The sequence below is a fragment of the Pteropus alecto genome, unplaced genomic scaffold (genome assembly GCF_000325575.1).
Source record: "Pteropus alecto unplaced genomic scaffold, ASM32557v1 scaffold16, whole genome shotgun sequence".
NCBI lineage: Eukaryota > Metazoa > Chordata > Mammalia > Chiroptera > Pteropodidae > Pteropus > Pteropus alecto.
In genome coordinates this window covers 6,261,269-6,267,073 of record NW_006438867.1, presented here as the reverse complement: position 1 = coordinate 6,267,073, position 5,805 = coordinate 6,261,269, and the positions used below count along the sequence as shown (strand labels likewise).

The window sequence follows — 5,805 nt, the reverse complement described above, 5'->3', positions numbered from 1 at the left end:
CCCTACATCTGGGTCTCAGTGGCTTTTAATTCAAAACAATTCATATGCCAAAGAGGCATGTTTTGGGGTGGCATATGCCGGCACCCCTCCTTCTATAAAATTAACTACTCTAGGTACCTCATATAAGAGGAATCATGTAACATTGGTCCTTTCGTAACTGACTTATTTCACTTAGCATAATATCATCAAGGTTTATCCCTGTTATAACACGTGTCAGAATTTCTTTCCTGTTTAAGGCTTAATTTCATTGAATTTATATACCATTCATCTGTCAACAGATACTTGGGTGATTTCACCTCATGGCTACCGTGAATAATGCCGCTATGAATATGAGAATACAAGTGTCTGTCCGAGTCCCAGTTTAGAGTTCTTTGGGGTACATACTCAGAAGTAGAATTGCTGGGTCATATGGTAATTCCGTGTTTAATTTTTTGAAGAACCGCCACATGGTTCCTCATCCTGGCTGCACCATTTTATCTCACCAGTAGTGAATGAGCGTGCTCAAGATGATATTTTTCACCTAAAAAAAAAAAAAAAAAACAGTTTCAAATCTCTAGAAGAGCTTCAAGAAGAGTGCAAAGAATGCCCGTTTCCCTTCACCAATATTCCCCTGACGAGAGAAAAATTCTGAGATGTTCTAAATGAAATTTCAGCAGCAGGGGAGTGAGAGAAAGAGACTAGAGTGGTTAACCAGTTCGTAGCTGTGGGCCAACTCACAGACGACTGCCCACGTTCCCGAATGTACATTCTCCAGTCTGTTCGCATTTCATTGACTAAAGCAAGCGAATGGCCAGACCGAGAGCTGGAGAATGACACCAATCCGCAGGGCGAGGGCACTGCAGAATCACAGGGTGAAGCGGACAGAGAGCGCTGAGGAAAGGGACTATCAGTGCAGTCGAACATGGGCTGAATCCAATGACACGAAATTTACCATGGCTAAATTTGAGAGTTTGGATTCGAGTCCCAGTTTTATCCCAGAAAGACTAGCCTAAGCGATCGCACCCGTAAGAAAGACATGGTTGCCGCCATGTCTCGTATAAGTAAGGAAACCATTCCGTTTATCACCCAAAGTGGGGCACTTGAGAGTAAAAAGGATCATTATTAATAGTTTTGCCAGGACAACAGCAAAATTGGGGACTGTCCTGGGTAAAGCAGGAGTTGTGATCGCCCTGTATTAGGCTTCGCATATTGATAACGGGAGTCAAAAAAGCTAAAGGATGCTTAGGCTGAATTGCTGAACATATATTCTTCAGAAGGATGAAGATAGCTCTGCTTTCTCCTGTGCTGGCCTGGCCACATCTAAAGTATTGTATTCAGTCTACGGCCATGCCACCCTGAACAAGCCCGATCTCATCTGTTCTCAGAAGCTAAGCAGGGTTGGGCCTGGTTAGTACTTGGATGGGAGACCACATAGTAAGACCAGGTGCTATAGGCGTAAAAAATAAAAATAAAAATAAAATAAAATAATAAAGGTTTGTAAGCTGATAAGGTCCTTGCAATCTGTGAGGTCGACCAAGGGTTGCCTCGCCTAAAAATAAATAAATAAATAAATAGATAGATAGAGAGATAAATAAATAAATAAATAAAAGTATTGTAGTCAGATCAGAACTTTAAAACTAATTGATTGTTGTAATAGTTGGGTTTCTCCAGAGAAACAGAACCAATAAGAGCCACACACACACACGTATATATTATTAAAAGTATAGACATATGTATTTACAAAAATATATATTTTATAGGAATCAGTTCATGGAATTATGAAGGTTAAATAGTTCCATGACGTGTAGTTGGCAAGCTAGAGAATGAGGGAAGCCAGTTGCGTAATTCATTCTGAATCCAAAGGCCTGAGGACCAGGGGGTCTGATGTCTGGAGTGCATGGAGAAGATGTATGTCGCAGGGAACAAATTTGCCCTTCCTCTGCCCTTTTTGACATTTGTATGAGAAGAACCATGTCTTGCCACTACTTACCAGTTGCGTGACCTTGGCTAAGCCATACAGCTTCTCTGAGCCTCGATTTCCTCATTTATAAAGAAGCAGTAATATGAATAGTCACTCAGTCCCGCCTGAGGATTAAATGACAATGTGTTCGTAATTGTACTTTGCAAATTATCAAGCGCTATACAATTTTGGCACGATAATGTGGGCATTGGATCCCAGTCCAGTTTAAGAAAATGGTCTCAAGAGTCAGAACAGCTGGCTCAGCGGATGATGAGACCATCTAAGCTGGTGGGAGATCTCTGGGGATCCCTGGCAAGGATGTTGTAGAGAGGTTTCAAGCAAAATGTGGAACCTCAACCAGATTATCATGATGGTCCCTTCCACCCCAGGCATTCTGTGATTCTATTGAAGAAGAAAGACAGTGTCAGTCGTACAAAGAGAGAGCATTGGGTCGACACCGATCTAATCTGTGGTCTGGAACAGAGATTCAGGATAATAGAGTGAATAGTCTTAGAAAGAGCTGTAATTTCATCGTCCTGGCAACCTTTAGTGTTCTTCGTCAATGCTTCTCCCCGCTTATGTCAGAAACACACCCACTGCTGTTTCTGCCATTCTGCCTGAAATGTTACCTTTATTTCCTAGACCCATTCCAGAGAGTAAATGTAACTGAGAGAAGTAGGTTGGATGGACCTGTGGTGAAATGAAGCCAGCACAATCCAATTAGATAAGAGCAAGCACTTCCCAGCCTGGGCTGACCATTGACCATCGGTCATTTGAGAATATGGGTCATGTGTTCTCGGATATCCCAGTGGTCAAAAGAAGCCAGAAATCTGGGTTGTAATTAAGTGTCCCAAATTTTAAATGTCAACAAAATTCTTTAAATGTTTAAATCATTTGTTAGAATACATTTAACCTTGATGAAATGCATCCTACGGCAATAATACCATATTATAGATGCGGACAGCAAACCATGGAGTGGCGAGAGATCTGCCCGGGGTTAAGGAGATGGGATTTGAACTCGAGCTGGTGATGCTCCAGTCTGATCTGTTATTACACCTTTTTGCCTACTTGACCTTCCAATAAGAGGAAAGCGTTTTATTTACAAATGGCTTCAACTGTAATAAAATGACTTTATACACTTCGGCTCACCTTTTCTCAGAACTAACATGGTAAGTGGGCCCATGATGATTTCCAAATAATACTAAATAAACACCGAAGCTTTAAGTCCCTTACCTCGTAGCTACTCAGCATCATCCATTCCCTGAAATAAGATAAAGCAAAGTGCTCAAAGAAAGACTGTCTCTTGTGTAGAGAAGCCCCGGCTGCGTTAATCACACCTGTATGTTTTCTCCCTCATCTGTACTTCATAACATAGACCTGGTGTGATTTTAACATAGAACTTGGCATGAGTTTAACCCAACCAGAAAGACTAACTGTCCCATTATGTTGGGGAAGAAGAACTTCAGGAGGATATTCAAGTTACCATGCAGATGAAATTTACATGAGAGAAGGTGATAACTTTTTAGCCCAAGCAATCTCCAAACCCACAAAGAGCAGCATTTGATATTATATTTTGAAATGGAGAATGGAGCCCAGACTCCTCGCAACTTGCCCCAGGTTTTACCAAGCTGATACCATTTCTGATTTTCTTATAAAGGACAATTGTGGCATTTACGGTGCCCCCCGCCCCAGTCTTTCTATTAGAAAGAAAATGTAGATTTAGAGTTTAAGTGCATTCTTTGTTTCTATGTGCCTAACATGATCAGTTGGACTTCACAGTAGCCTTTGTCCCCAATTTTCTTGTCTCATGAATAAGATCATGGCAGGGTGAGGCTGTGGCTGCCTTATTCTGAGGTACAATAGTATGGGGAAGCTGGAAAGTACTCACTGTACCCTTATAAAGACATTCATATAGTTCAGTAAGGAAAATAATACTTACGAATCTTTTCGAAGATAGGCTAGATTTCTCCATACTAAAGTCTACTGTGTGTGTGCGTGTGTTTCCACTCCTGGTGGGCAAAGAGATTCTTGAAAGAATATTGGAGCTCTTCCTGAATTATTTGGACAACCACAGGTCTTAAATTTCTTAGTACGTGGGGAATCATTTTAAAAGCATTAACAGTAATCGACTCTGTTGTTATTTCGGTTTCTTAGACAATGCATCCATACTATTTAGCCCTATAAAGTATTTCCCCAAGTTATTACATATTTAAAGCCTATGGAATAACTTGGGGAACTATTTTATAATAATTGATAAAATAATGTCAATTCAAATTTAGATTGTTCAAGCCAGATCTCTTCTGGTTGCCAGTAACAATGACCCAGCTCAGATAAAAAGGACTTCAAGTATGTTTCAGAAGTCTTGCGAGAACCAAAACATAGAAATCAACGACAGATACATCTCTTAGAAATTGAATGTGGAAAATCACAGAGCATAAGTCTCCTTTCTTGGGCTACTGGATTCTGGATTTCCCTGTTGAGCCTTCTCCCTGCATACATATTTCTCTCTCTACCACACTATATCTCCTCTCCTTAAACGTAGTTGTTGTCATGTTATAATTTCAACTTACGCATAGTCCAAAATGTCTTCCTTAGTTTCTGTGATACCTTGCATCTGTTCATCTCAGTCTCCAAATTGGCTTCAACTCTCAGTCTTCCAATTCCAAATTCTTAAACGACTTGGCTCGGCTTGTCTTTCTGAGTCAGGCCACAACATGTATGTCTTTAGTCAAAGAATGGGCTACTCTTGAATCTGGTGACCCTTTGGCATAAGGTATGTACATACGTGAAGTGGAGGCTGGGGGAGTCGTATATACGTTTAGGACTTAAATACTGTATAGAAATATGCATGGATAGAAAATAGGATTAGGGAAATAAACCAAAATATTAACAGTAATTGTCTCTGGAAAGTGGTATTTCAAAGATTTCTTTTTCTTCATTCTGAAAGTGGTCTTTTTTAAGGCACTAGGCTCACACATTGACTTTTAAGATTGTGATCAACAATGAAACCAAAGAGACACTAGAGAAATCGTTGTGGAAAGCTACATATAAAGACAACAAGAAAAAGTCCTCAAAAAGTGACTCTTTAAAAAGAATCAGAATTATGTCCCCGCCATCCTGTGGAAGAGGCCTTCTCTCTCAGCTTTCCTACAAACACTTTTCACTAGTGTGTTAATATGACCCTGATGACCTACGATTAGTTTAGCCTTTTCCACTAGAGAAAGTAGTACAGGGTTCTGTAATAATCCAACTTGACATGGACCAACTATGATTGGAAGGAGAGACTGGCCAACCGACTGGCCTAGAATATGGGGCTTGACCAAAGAGGTTGCAGGCGGGCCTAGGGTGCCACCAATGACACACTGGTAAATGTTTAACAACTGGAAGCCCCTGTTTGCAGCGGCAGCCTATTTTCTTGATGTAAGCACCCCCACGTGATGCCACCGAATGCAGGATCCACCCAACCCAGCCCAGGTGCCTCCCTCTCCACGAGGTCTGCTTAGTGTCTGTCCCATCAGACCACAGAAGGTTTAACCTTAACCAACGAGGCTATCAAACACAAAATCTGATTCGGCGGTGCTGCATCTCGATTGGCAGTTGTAGACTTCCATGAGGGATTAGAAGAATTGGTTAAGGGGATGAGTCCGACTTAGGCCCAAGAATGTGGGCTGCATGAACATCCTTTCTATGAGGGGCAGAATCCATCTTTGCATGGCTCAGCCTAGCAGTCAAGGTCATAGAAAAATAGGTCTGGATGTGTGAAGACTCTGAGCTCAGGTCCCAGCTCATGTCTCTTATGTACCCTCAGCAAGCCGAAAAGTTACCTCCGAAATTGTTGGGGTCACACAAATTGTCTTCTCAGCGGG

The 5,805-nt window shown here is 41.4% G+C and overlaps 1 pseudogene; it reads left to right on the top strand.

Annotated features, from left to right (window-relative positions):
* The first annotated feature begins 1,316 nt into the window (after positions 1 to 1,316).
* On the top strand, positions 1,317 to 1,435 carry LOC112482969 (annotated as a pseudogene).
* Positions 1,436 to 5,805: the final 4,370 nt, after the last annotated feature.